This window comes from Triturus cristatus, chromosome 7, assembly GCF_964204655.1.
Source record: "Triturus cristatus chromosome 7, aTriCri1.1, whole genome shotgun sequence".
In the NCBI taxonomy this organism is placed as follows: domain Eukaryota; kingdom Metazoa; phylum Chordata; class Amphibia; order Caudata; family Salamandridae; genus Triturus; species Triturus cristatus.
In genome coordinates this window covers 725,745,681-725,760,457 of record NC_140590.1, presented here as the reverse complement: position 1 = coordinate 725,760,457, position 14,777 = coordinate 725,745,681, and the positions used below count along the sequence as shown (strand labels likewise).

Genomic DNA, 14,777 nt, shown 5'->3' with positions numbered 1-14,777 from the left:
GCTGTCTGGGCTCATGCAGGGGTGCAGGGAGGGGGGAGTTTTGTTGGGGCGGGTGGGTTGGGGTGGGGTGTTGTTCGTTTACACCACAAGGCAAAAGTATCGTTGTGTTATTTCTAAAGTGCTCTCTGGGGGACGAGTGATGGCTTCTGTTTATGATGGGGGGTAGGGGACCGAGTCTGTTGTCCTGGAATGTTAATGGATTGGGGGACAGGATAAAACGAGGTGTGGTCCTGCAGTTCTTGAGGCGAATTTCGCCCGATATAGTTTTTCTGCAGGAGACACACCTCATTGGCAACTCCTTCTGTGCTATGAATCGACGGGGCTACCGCCTTGTGGCCCATTCGGGCTTCACGTCTGGTTCAAGGGGTGTGGGCATTATGGTTAAGAACTCGCTCCCGTTGGAGATTGATGAGGTGCTCCATGACGACAGGGGACGTTACACGGTGTTGGTGGGTAGAATGGAGGGCAGAGTGGTCGTTTTCGTGTCTGTCTATGTCCCGCCGGGGCTGCAGACGACCACCTTTGCGGATCTGGGGCGCCTCCTCCTTGGCCTTCCGGAGGGGATTCTAGTGGTGGGGGGGGATTTTAATGCTGTGGTTTCCGGAACTGTGGATCGTCACCCCCCTAGGGATCTCCCCCGTGCCCAGGCGTGGTTGTCTGGCCTCTTGGACACCTTGGGGCTGGTGGATTGTTGGCGTCTGAAACATCCCACGCAGCTACAGTACACCTTCCATTCAGGGGCTCATGGTAGTCTCTCACGGCTAGATTATGTCCTGGTTCCGGCGGCGCATGTGGGGAGGATAGGGGAGGTGCGCCATTTGGCACGGGGTATTTCGGACCACTCCCCGCTCTTGTTGCACTTTGATATTCTTCCGAGGGGAGAGGGTAGGGTGGTCCCGATTAATCCCTGGTACCTGCGTGACCCCACCATTCGCGCAGAGCTGGTTAAATCCCTTAAGCGCTACTTTGACGAGAATGTGGGGTCTGTGTCATCGGCGGTCTCACTGTGGGAGGCGTTCAAGACGGTACTCCGGGGAGAGGCCTTGTCCCTTATTTCCCATTCCCGGAGGCGCGAGCTGGAGGAGGTGACCCGTGTTGAAGCTGAGATAACCGAGTTGGAGGGTGATCTAGAATGTGGGGTGACGGATGACAAATTACATGTTCTCCGACTCAAGCAAGCGGCCTATAAGGCCCTCGTCACGGAGGCGGCCAGGGGCCTCAGTAGAGAGCAACAGGGGAGACTGTATGATGTGGGTGATAAGGCTGGTAAATTGATTGCGTGGCTGGACAAAAAGGAGAGAGCGAGTCGAGTTGTCCAGTTGATTGAGAAACAGAATGGTGTGCCAGAAGAAATTGTCTCCTGCTTTGCAGACTATTTCCGTGGGGTGTATTCCCCGGTGTCCTCCCGCTCTGAAGAGGATTCCCATGCCCTGCTCAGGGATATCGCGCTGCCTTCCCTTTCGGAGGAGGACAGAGTGTCGTTGGACGCCGCTCCAACTTCCGAAGATATTGCCCTCGCCATCCGCTCGGTCGCTTCCGGCAAGGCCATGGGTCCTAATGGTCTTCCCATCGAGTTGTATAAACTGCGACCGGATACGCTGGCGCCGCATCTCCGTGCTATGTTCCTCGCGGCCCACTCGGCGGGTTCCCTCCCACTAGACCAGCGTCTAGCTACTATCGTGGTTATCCATAAGGAGGGGAGGCCACGGGACCGGGACCGGGTCACATCCTATCGGCCTATTTCGCTATTGAATGCGGAGCCCAAAATTCTCGCCAGGGTGTTGGCCAATCGGCTGGTCGGCGTAGTGTGTGACTTGATTCACCAGGATCAGTCCGGCTTTATCCCTCATCGCAACACAGCGCTTAACCTGCGGTGCTTGCATGGGGTGCTCGCATACGGGAGCCGGCCATTTTGGCGTCCTTGGACGCCACTATGGCGTTTGACACACTTGAATGGCCATATATTTGGGCGACGCTCGCGAAGTTTGGGTTTGGCCCAGGATTCATCGGTTGGGTAAAATTGTTGTACTCTGGCCCGCTGGCGCAGGTGGTTGTGAACGGTAGAGTGTCGGCTACGTTTGAGCTGGGCAGGGGCACGCGACAGGGCTGCCCATTATCACCGCTCCTCTTCGCGCTTGCCCTGGAGCCCCTGGCGGAGTGACTGCGGTGGGAACCTTCTATTCGTGGTCTCCGCTGGTCCCCCGAGTATGAGGACCGCGTATCGCTATACGCTGATGATATTCTCCTGTACCTGGCTTCCCCACGTAAATCACTGATAGTACTGGTCGATGTATTGCATTCATTTGGCCTTAACTCCGGCCTTGTCATCAACTGGGCTAAATCGTGCGTGTATGTTCTCTCTGGGGAGGATCCTATCCTTCCGCGGGGCTGTCCTATCCAGATCGCCCCGCGGGGATTTAGGTACCTGGGTGTCTTCATTACCCTGGACGCGGAGGCCCGATATAGTCAGAACTTGCTTCCCCCCCTCCAGCGCCTGAAGGAGGATGTCGCGCGTTGGAGGCGCTTGCCGCTCTCGCCGCTCGGCCGGGCGGCATTGTTTAAGATGATGTCGCTGCCGCGTTTCCTGTACGCTCTGCAGAACACAATGGACGTCGTCCCGGCGCGCTACTTTCGCGAGGTGGAGAGTTTGCAGCGCCGACTGTTCTGGGAAGGTAGACCGCGTATCGCCCTGGCGAAGCTGACGCTTCCGTGGTATGACGGGGGGATTGCCCTCCCGGATATCAAACGGTATTATTGGGCCTCCCAGCTGGCTGCGATTAATCATGGCCTGTACGGGCCCGCTCTAAACCCGGCCTTTGAAATGGATAAGATGTTACTGCCGGGTGGTGATTATAACTGAGCGCTTTACTCCAGCTCGCTTGACGCACGTCTGACGGGCCCCACGCGTGTCATGGTACGAGTGTGGCACGCGGCTAACGTGGCGATGGGGTGGAAAGATCGTTTGACCCGGGCGTCGCCACTATACGCATCTGAGCAGCTGGGCTCCCTGTGGACCTCGAAGGGCTTTGAGAAGTGGGACATGATAGGCATCAGCAGGGTGGGTGATCTCTGGACGAGGGGGGGATTCAAAACGTTCGAGATGCTGCAGTCAGAATTCCAGTTGCATGACAGGGAGTACTTTAGGTATATGCAGATCCGTCATGCGCTATGCTCCGTATTCCCGGACGTTGCCTCCATCCCGGAGTATTCCCCTCTGGAGGATAGAGTGCTAGATGGACATGTCCCGGACAGCACGATTTCATTAATCTATAAAAAACTTATTAATGACCGCTCGGGACTGCTGACTAACCTTCGTGAGGCATGGGTTGCCGATGGATTGGAGCTGGATGACGAGGACTGGGTATCTGCGGTGGCCTCCCCGAAAGAGGTGGCCATACCGGCCCGCCTTCGCTTCGTCCAGCTCAAGATACTCCATAGGGTCTATGTTACGGGGCCAAGGCTACTGCGTATGGGCTATGCTGTTGACGGGTTGTGTAAGCGTGGGTGTGGTTCTTTGGGGACCTTTCTCCATATTTTGTGGGAATGCCCGGAGGTGGAGCGATTCTGGCGTGGTGTGCATGAGGTCCTGCGGGTGGTTACGCGTGTGTCGCTGCTGCCCGAAGCGAGGAGATGCCTTCTGAATGTGTGGGAGCCAACCGACTACTCGGTGCCGCAGACGTGGTGGGTGACTCTGGGATATATGGTGGCCAAACGCGACATTGCTCAATTGTGGGGTTCCCAGAGGTCGCCGACTGTCTCGGCATGGAAGGATAACATGGATTGGTGCATGTTTCGGGAAAAGGTAGTGTATGTTGCGAGAGGTAAGCCTGGGACATGGGTGAAATTATGGGACCCCTGGAACGCCTACCGCGGGGGAATCTGTACCCCGCCGTTATTGCCCGATCCGTCACCGGCCCCGTCCCCTTAGCCAGTTTATCTCCCCGGTTCCGGGCACTGAGTCCACCTAGTCCCCGTCCTGACCTTTTCCCCCCCTTGAGACTCCTATGGATTGGTAGGGTCCCCCCTCTAGGGGAGCACATGCTGCTGTTTCCGATTGTGGGTTGCCTTGTGGATTTGTTTTTTTGTTGTTATTTATATAAAAATGAAACCGTTATGTGGGGTCCGGATGGTGTGGCTACCACCGCTCCTAACTCCTGTGCATCTCCCTTTGCCGCGGCATGCGCGCTATTGTTCGTATCACATGCTCCTCTTGCTTGCTAGCGGCCGGCCTGAAGGTTGTAGGCCCATCTTTGTATATTTTTTTAATTTTGTAATAAACGGTTTAAAAAAAAAAAAAAAAAAAAAAAACTCATGGGAGACCCCCCCTTGCAAAACCAGGTTGGTTTGCGATAGGTAATTTTGATGTCGCCTCACTAGGTTTTGGGCCCTTGCCTGTCGCGGGTCCTTGTCCCACCCACACGAGTGAGGTACCATTTTTATCAGGAGACCTGGGGGGACGCTGGTTGGGAGGACATTTGTGGATCCACGCATGATTACAGAACTTTCCCACACAGAAAGTTGAGAAAAAAATGATTTTTTTCAGCTAAATTTGAGGTTTGCAGGGGATTCTGGGTAGGAGAATGTTGGGGGACCCACAAAAGCCATACCTACCTGGACTCCCCCGGGTGTCTAGTTTTCAGAAATGTGTGGGTTTGATAGGTTTCCCTAGATGGCCGCTTAGCCCGGGGCCAAAAACTCATGGGACCCCCCCCTTGCAAAACCACATTGGTTTGTGATAGGTAATTTTGATGTTGCCTCAATAGGTTTTGGACCCTTCCCTGCCGCGGGTACTTGGCACACCCACACAAGTGAGGTACCATTTCTATTGGGATACTTGGAGAAATGCTGGGGGGTAGGAAATCTGTTGTTTCTTTCTGCAGCGTGAAAATGTTGCCACAATAATGTAAGGAAAATGTGACAGTCACATTTTGAGGTTTGCAGGACATTGTTGGTAAGATCACTTGTTGGTATCCACAAAAGAGACATCACCATGTACTCCCATGGGTGTTTAGTTTACGACAATATCTACAGTTGGTAGGTTTTTGTTAGATGAAATTCACACCTTGGCAGAGAGACAAAAAAAGACAAAGATTACTGCACAGCCATCTATTCCTCAAGCACACACACATACTGGTTGGATTTGGCAAGAGGGCGAGTGAGGGTTCAGTATATAAAATTTTATTAACAAGAGATTTCACAAAAATGAAATGCACTGTCAATCATTGAAAGGACAAAAAACTGAACCACTGAATCACAGCTCTTGAGCTGTAAAGCCACGTCAAGGCCCCAACCTCTTTACAGGCCATTCACACACCTTTCATGTAAGGAATACCAGCAGGTTCCGCAGGAGCGCCAGGAATCCGAAGAGAATACCACAGCCTTCCCCGGCGACCCCGCGACTCTATCAAGCTCTAGAGAAACGGAGGGCACACCCGGGGAAAACAGGGAAACAAAACAAGGGAAGGCGGGAAAACTTCAGGAAGACCAAGGGCTCCACGTCTGGTACAGGTGAGGCTGAATATTACTGCAGAGAAAGAATTGGTAATGCAGTAGTGCAAGCATGAGACTTCTCCAATGTTTAATTCCAACCCCGTGTCTCACATACCATTCTACTGCTAAGTCGGTAAGAACACTACTGTATCCTGCTGCCAATTCCAGATGACCAGTACATACGTAGAACAATCTGAAAGAGGATCCTGTACAAAAGAAAGACTTGTATTCAGGCTGCCGTTGCTTTTCTTCACTATAACTCATGTACGTGTAAGATTCCCCACTTACCCCCACTATGATATGGTGAAACAGGAATCGTGTAAGGATTACCTCAGCTGCAAGTGGATGGATTACACCTAATGTAGAGGTAAGTCATATAAGTCAGTGAACCACAGTTAACCTTCACACATTCTTTGACTTTTCACACATAGATAGGGGCTTTCATTTAAGTAGAAACAAAAAGCAGCGCCAAAGCGCCGTTACCGTGATTCAGAAGCTGCAATCCGTTATCACCGAGTGGTTCACACAAGTCTTCCCACGTATTCTCATTAAATAACTACTTAAAGGAGGAAACCCCCACATGAATAGACGGGGATGAGGAAAGACTAACAAAAGAGGGAAGAAAACTATCAAGGAGCGAAACAAAAAAAAGGGGAATGAATGCGAGGCTAAGAAGTAAATGCCTCTTGTTTGTTGAAACAGAGCGTGGATACGAAGCTCTGTTTGGAAATGTAATAGCTCCGAGATTCCGGGTGAAACACCCGGTGGGCAGAGTTGGAAAGAGACTCCGCGTTCTGTGTACCTGATATCTTCCCCTTAGGAATGGGAAGAAAGCTGGCGGGGAAGGCTGCTACTAAGGGGTCCTGAAGTCCTACTGACGGCACCTACAATCAAAAGGCTCGAAGGAGGATTACTCGCACTCCGGTGAAGGGAACGCCGGCAAAGCGCACATACTACGAAACAGGAAGCAACTACAACCGGAAGTCAGGCGAGTGTCTGCGGACGGAAATGGGGCCCAGAACTAGAACGCTAAGCGCGTTCGGGAGCGTTTACGCTCCTTTTATGCACGCCCATACACTCGACAGGAAAGGACTCCGGGGCAGGCAGGACTCCGGGGCATGACATTTCATACGTGATACACACAAGACAATTCACACCACCAGGCACAAAACCAACACATTACAACATTTACAAAAAGGGACAAGGTACAGCCTGCTTGGGAAAGACAGAAAAGACAAATATTTCTGCACTACCACCTATTCCTCAAGGGCACATATATACCGGTTGGATTTGGCACGAGGGTGAGTGATGGTTCAGTATATACAGTTGTATTAACCAGAGATTTCAAAAAAATTAAATGCACTGTTAATAATTGAAAGGACGAGAAACTGAACCATTGACTCACAGCTCGTGAGCTGTATAGCCACGACAAGGCACCAACCTCTTTGCAAGCCATTCATACACCTTTCACATGTGTGACACATACAAAACCATCCACTTTGCCAGCCGCGGGCCCAGCACATTACAACACTCACACCAGCAGACAGCGCCATTAAAGGGTCCATCACTTTCACACGCCCACATTCCTGACACAGCAACCACACCAGCTCAAGGATTGCGTGGAGTGGCGTTTGTCAAGCAGTGTGTGTAGTGACCAGCAGCAAGTTACTACTCACATACCGCCAGCAAAGCGCCAGGCCACACATACAGCCAGCTGAGCGCCAGTCCACGCACACTGCTAGCCAAGCGCCAGTCCACGCACACCACCAGGCAAGCGCCCGTCCATGCAAACCACCAGCCAAGCGCCAGTTCACGCACACCACCAGTCAAGCGCCAGTCCAGGCACACTGCCAGCCGAGCGCCAGTCCACGCACACTGCCAGCCAAGCGCCAGTTCACGCACACTGCCAGTCAAGCGCCAGTCCAGGCACACCGCCAGCCGAGCATCAGTCCACGCACACTGCCAGCCAAGCACCAATCTACGCACACCCCAGCCAAGCGCCAGTCCATGCACACCACCAGCCAAGCACCAGTCTACATACACCGCCATCACATTTAGGATTTTTTTATACAAAAAAGAAAACACAAACAAATTCCAAATAGATACAAATCTACTAACACAAAAGCTGAAACGAAATACAATGCACAAATGCCAACCTTGAAACTGAACAAAAAATATAAAACAATAGAGACCAGGCAGTTCACTTGACCACTCATGGAGGCTCCCAAAAATTATTTTGCGCGTGCTACATTCTAAAACAAGCAGGCACACACAGCGCAGAGTTAGAAGGACACTCGGGGCAGTACATAAAAGTCTCCTTCCACGTACCTCTTCGCCAACAGACTCTACATCTCCTACTCAGAAAGTCTTTTGAGGGTGTGGGAGGAATGTGATCAGGAAAGTGGCGATCTTTCAATCTAGCCACATCCTCCACCACTCAAAATCTAGGAACACTTGCCTGTTCCACTACAACAAGGCTGCCTATTACAGACTCCTGCAACTTAGCAAAAGTCATCTTTGACTCAGGACAAGAATCCTTGAATACAACAAAAGCATTAAAGGTTGCCAAGTGGAAAAGATGGATAGCCAACTTCTTATACCAAATGTAAGCCTTACAAAGAGCAGTGTAAGGTTCCAACCTCTGATCTACTCTATCAACACCACCCATGTGCCTATTATAGTCTAAAATGCACACAGGTTTGCCCGCTTCAGCAACCTGACCCCAAACAGTCACAGGTGAAGTGCTTTCATCATGGATGGTAGTCAGCATGTAGACATCTCTCCTGTCAGAAAACTTCACAGCTAGAAGTTCCTCACAACGCAACGCACTGCACTGTCCCCGCACAAGCTTTTGACAACAAGTTCTTTTGGGAAACCTTTACGGTTAGAGTGGATTGTGCCACAAGCAACAGTGTCCACTTTGGCCAATTCCCTGAACAACTGCACACCAGTGTAGAAGTTATCTACATATAAATGGTGACATTTTTTAAAAGGACCTCAACCAAGTTTCCACACAATTTTCTCAGTCACTCCGAAAGTGGACGGACAACCAGGGGGGTTAATCCTGGACTCCTTACCAGTGTACACCCTGAAATTAGCATATACATCTTAATTCCATAGCGTGTCCTCTTACTATGAATGTATTGCCTAAAACCAAGCGGCCCTTGAACAAGACCAAAGACTCATCCACTGCTATTTCTTTCCCTGGAGTATAGGTCTCAGAAAATCGACCTACAAAGTGATCAATGACAGGCCTAATCTTAAAAAGACGGTCACAATCAGGGTGATCTCGTGGCAACGCTAAACCATTAGCGACAAAATGCAGCATCCGAAGCAGAAGCAAATACCTATCATGACTCATGACTGCCGGAAATATAGCCGTTGCCATCAAGGGACTAGTAGACCAATATAAAGACATTGATGGCTTCCTTAGCAAGCCCATCAAAAAAGTTAAACCCAAGAACTTCTTCATCTCTTTCAGATTTGTGGGAGTCCACCGGGTAGCTCTAGAGTGGGGCTTAAGGCTGGCACTGTTGTCCCTCAAAAACTGTTCGCCATACAAATTAGTCTGCTGAACAATCACTGCCTAAAATACATCGTCCATAAGCAACTGAAGAAAATGTGTTGCCAAAAAGTTTTCAGTATTCACTCTACACCCTGGAACACCAGTTAAGCCTGGCAATGCCGGCTGCACCATGCCTGGGGCAACCCAGAGGTCAGCACTTCCAACGGGAAGCCTTGAAGCCCCAGGCTGCAGCCCAGATGCCTCTTGCTGCACTATCGGCACATCAATGTCCTCCTCTAAAACAGGCACTTCATCCGCACTAAGAGTAGCTTCATCCACACTGAGAGTAGCTTCATCCGCACTGAGAGTAGCTTCATCATCCGATGATTCCATATGGAGAGAAAACTCACTGCCTGAATCTTCCACTCCCTCGTCTGCCTCAGATGCAGAGTTAGTCTCTGAACCATGGTCAGAGGAAGACTCAAAAAGCATACCAACAACCAGCTGAAAGTAATCCTGCAGCTAGCCATTATCCTTACCAAGAAAGGAGACTGCACAAACAAGTCAACAACAACCAACACTGTGCAAAATAAGTAAGTAAAAAAATTGTGTGCCTTTATCAAAAAGATCTATATACTTAAAAACTATACGATTCACTTGCAAGAGACAGCTGCACTCACCAGCACCTACTCTGCAGAGAGACAGCAAAAACTAACGATATCCCACTAGAAAGAAAAAACCAAGACCAATTACTCACAAGACAACAAAATACACATCGAGAACAAATGCAAAAAGTTTTTGACACTCAAAAAACAGAAGCCAAACATACTGCTATTATTACACCATTTGCAAAAAACACATTCATGCAAAGAAATGAAACTCATTTATGTTGTACAAAAAAAAGTCTCTTACCAAACACATGCAACTACAAAAACAGCAGAACCACCAGTAACGACATTGCAACCTGGAACAGTCTAAAGAGCAAAAGCCTTGAACTAGAACAAAAAGGGAAAAATAAAGCATTACAATTGCAATTCACAAGAAATAAAACATTAACATTATAACATGCTATGTCACTACCCAAATGGTTAATCTGCCAGATGGGCCTTCAAATAGGGCAGAGAAAAATTGGAGGTGATCTTGCCCAAGGGATCGGGTGAGGTCGTCTGCCAGGCCGATCTGTCCCCCAGGTGGGGCAGAAAACAAAAATGTTCCCCCCTTGCAAAAGAAATAAATCCCTGGTGCCTAGTAGGGTTTTCTGCCTCCCCCCTCCCGCCTAGAGCATAAAGGCCAAAAAAAGGGGCAGATCTGTCCCCAGGAGGGGCAGAAAAAACATTAAGGAAATGTTAGCCCCTTGGAAGCTACCATGTTGCTTCCCTTACACACAAAACACAATCCCTGGTGCCTAGTGGCTTCCAAGCGTCCAGCGCTTCCTGATGACGTCGGCGCATGCTGTGCGCGCTGACGTCACAGGATCATCGAGGGGTGGCGGGGGGGGCAGCAGAAACTCTTCCGCTGCCATCCCTGCTTGGGGGTGTAGATGGGCTGCCCATGGGGGGAGCTCCATTGCTGCCCCCATGGGTGAGTGCCTGGACAGAGCGGTTCCGTCATGAGCACGCGCCCACCGTTGCTCATGACAGAACCGCTCTGTCATGAGTATGGAGAGGGTTAACAGTGTTATAAGATGGTGTGAGGCTGAGTAAATAAGTAGAATGGGCAGTGCTTGAAATGGGCAATACTAAGTGAAGGTATTCATTGTCTTAGAGTAACTGCTTCCTGCTCAAGAGAAATAGTACGCTACATCTGAAATCAGCAAGTTTATGATTAGTTGTGCAAGGCCTGTGCATCGAACTGAAACTCCTTCCTTCTTCAATACTCAGACATTAGTCTATAGACAAATTAGTCTTTTTCTCACACTGTGATCATTATTATCAAAAGCCTGTTTTAATGTTTCTGGTTCTTTTCGAAGCCAGCTTCATGCATTTCCCACTCATACTTTTTTGAAGTATCCTGTTATGCTATCAATAAGCATTCCCCTGGAGAAGGCTTCTTTAATGATTCCTTTGCCTCACACAAGAATTCTACTTTAATATATATTCACCATGCCATCTCCAAAAACATACGTAAAAATACTACAACCTGAAGTGGTATCAGTTCATCTGCATGCATAGCTGACAAATTATTTCATGGAGTGTATCACTGTTATCAGTATTTAGTATTCTACTTTTAGCAGTATTTGTGGGTCTGGTACAAGCTTGTGTATCGGTTCTGCCCTGCCATGGGTGTCAATTCCCCAAAATACCAAAGTAAGTGGAAGTTACATCACACATCGTTTGACCACAAATAGCATCACACTGTTGACTGCTTTATCTACCCTTAACCAATCAAGAGCGTTGTATTTACTACTCGGAGGCTCCCTGCAGGCAACAAAGTGTAAACGTAACAAAATAAAACAAGCATTTGCAAAGCAATAGGTCTTGCATTTGCAAGAGTTTAAGCTATTGGCATTGTAAATGACAATGCCTTTTATTTTTCTGTTTTGATAATTAACACTTAAATAAAAGGCATAGTCATTTACAATGCCAATAGCTCAAGCTCTTGTAAATGCGAGACCTATTGCATTTCAAACAAGCGGCCGCCATTGTCCCAGGCTGCATGGTGCACTGAATGTTGCAGGAAAGCATGTCTTGCCTGCAGTAGGTGAAACAGATTAAAGAAAATAGTGCTTACAGACTAAATAAGACGTATGGTATAACAACCGAAGAAAAAGGGCCAGCCCTCATGGGAGGTTACAAATGAAGACAAGGCGGTACTTAGGAGGGACTAACAAGCCTATGAAGGAATCAGAAGCCAGCATTTACAAAGGACAATGACACAAGTCAATGAAAATATGGGTGGAGAGTGGGTGGGGCTTCAAGCCCATAATCGAATACAACATGCCTCGCAGAGCAGTGCATGCACTGCCCAGACTCGACCTAAAAAAGGTAGAAATGCAGGCATTTTACAACTGTAAGCTTTGGCACTACAACATAGGACACCATCAACTATTTTTTGGGTGGGGGGGTCAACCAACAGCATGCTGCATTGTGGGGCTTATAGTTTTGCTTTTAACAGTTTAATTATGGGCTTAAAACCCTAACAAGCAAAGTGCTGTTGCCTAAAAAGGTAGACTTGGCTTGAGGTATTATTCATAACATAGAGCCACTTGTCAACAATGTTTTAATATTTTACAAAGTCACCTATTCTATTTAAAAACAGCTTGTTTTGTGCCTAAAATCAAAAGTAAACTTTGCTTACATATTTTGTGTTCACTCTTTCACGCAGACACATTATGCATTAAAAGAAACATTGGCAATGTGGATAGATTTTTCTTATGTGCAATGGAAAGATTTTTACCTAGAGTTATGACACAATAAAGGTACGACATGGACAGCAGCGCAACCTTCCCTAACACAAAGGATACATAAAGGACAAGGGGCAGTTGCAGAAGGAACATCACACGATTCTCTCACTCATACAAGACAGGTACAACTTAGGTAGCTAACATACTATAGAGAGAGTGAGAGGAGGTAAAGGACCGTTGTACGTTTCCCTAAACAGAAATAAATAACTATATTAAACTCTCTGATTTAGATTAAGAAAATATTAGGCTACAAGCCAACATCTATTATCTGGTTGATGTAAACAAGGGGCACTAACCTTCTCTACGCACCCTCATTGCAATGCATTGCACAAAATTCCCCAACCTGTCATAGAGAACTTTTTGTGAAATGTTATACACCCACTGGCTCTGTCCCCAACAACACATCCAACTCAGGATCTCCATCCTGACCCTCATGTCTTGGGCCTATCAAGCTTCACGTGGTCCACTACAAGATTGTCCACACTCAAAGAACCCAACTGAGACTTCTCCACATTCCAAGGCAGTCATCCACAGGTCCTCACTCAGGACACCATGATCTTCCTTAGAAACCCTCCTTAGGTCGTCCCTTCTACCTTATCTGGGATTCCCACCTCAAACACGCTCCTGCCTCCCGCTCCCTCTGATAATGTTGCATCAACTTTGCTGCTTGTCTAGCTGCACCCTGATAACATTTGTGCTTCTGCTCTAGGCAATACAACCAGAAATAAATATCCACTTCTGCTTGTATACCCCAACACTAAATGTATTCCAGAAGTGGGGATTATCTAATGTGGTGGCTTCTCCAGCCCTATTGGACCTTCCCTTAAAATGTCCATGGAAAATGAAGTCTTATTTAAAAAATGTCTGCCCCTGTAATGAACCACAAAAACATTACTCATCAAATGCATTCACGCAATAAGTTCCTGGCACAGAGGTTTTGTTCTATAAAATGTAGTTTAAGAAAATATTTTATTCTCTAACATATAGTTCATGCCATGTTACTGGTTTATACTGCATGAGCATCATATGTGTGAAGAAGGTTTTCTCTACAGTTATTAACCCTTTACCAGTGGAATTAAATGGCATGTCATAAACAAAATTAACTATATCTATATAAATAAATGAAAAGCACGGTAAGCAGCCATGCTTCAATTCATCTTTCAATTAGCAAGGGTGTGTGTGTGTGTGTGTGCGTGCGTGCGTGTGTGTGTGTTTTTTTTTCATCAAATGCCAACAGACTGCCGAACTCCTTGTCGATGGGTGCCTCCGGCATGCACGCTACAAATTACTCACCAACGTCCCTCCACTGAAGAACCAAAACGGAGCACTCTTTGGGTTGCCAAAATGCATTTATTCTGCTTCGTACCCTTCTTAAAAATGCATTACTTTCTCACAGCATGACGCGTTTCAGACATATCGCCTTTTTCACATGCTGAATGTGACAGTTCAGTGATCACATTCTCAATTTAGTAATTGCGACTTCATCGGGCCACTCTGCGCTGTAATTTTTGGGGGTGACTACATTGCACATTCTCCCCCTCGTCGACCGCTTACTTGCCCATTAGAAGTCTCACACCTGAAGGTGCTGGTCCCAGTGACTGCCACCTCATCATGTAGTCATGTACAACTGTTTGTTGGCAGGTAAAGTTTCTCTGTTGGGCTGCGGCGGTTCTGGCAGAATTATTAATTATAGCTCATCAAATACCAACAGACTGACGAACTCCTTGTTGACAGGTGCCTCCGGCGTGTGTGTGGCTTGCACGCTACAAATTGCTCACCAACGTCCCTCCACTGAAGAACCAAAACGGAGCACTCTTTGGGTTGCCAAAATGCATTTATTCTGCTTTGTGCCCTTCTTAAAAATGCATTACTTTCTCACAGCGTGACGCGTTTCGGACATATCGCCTTCTTCAAATGCTGAATGTGAGATTTCACGTTGTGCCGGTGGTTATGTGGTCCTCATTACTCCCTCTTCATTGTAGCCAACAAGGAAGGACTACGAGTTCATTGTAGTACCTTCCATTCCCAGCGTCGCCATTTTTGCATGTATTTGGTGTAATCTTAGTGAAATTGATCTCAGTGATCACGTTCTCAATTTAGTAATTGCGACTGCATCCTGCAACTCTGCGCTGTAATTTTTGGGGGTGACTACATTGCACATTCTCCCCCTCGTAAACCGCTTACTTGCCCGTTAGAAGTCTCACACCTGAAGATGCTGGTCTCAGTGACTGCCACCTCATCATGTAGTCATGTCCAACTGTTTGTTGGCAGTTAAAAATTCTTTGTTGGGCTGCGGCGGTTCTGGCAGAATTATTAATTATAGTTCATCAAATGCCAACAGAAAAGGAGTTTGGCAGTCTGTTGGCATTTGATGAACTA

At 47.9% G+C, this 14,777-nt stretch overlaps 1 protein-coding gene across 1 annotated transcript in view; it reads left to right on the top strand.

The window, feature by feature from the left end:
* GAA (alpha glucosidase) overlaps positions 1–14,777 on the top strand; it is a 467,310-nt gene that overhangs the window by 371,295 nt on the left and 81,238 nt on the right. The window lies entirely within an intron of this gene.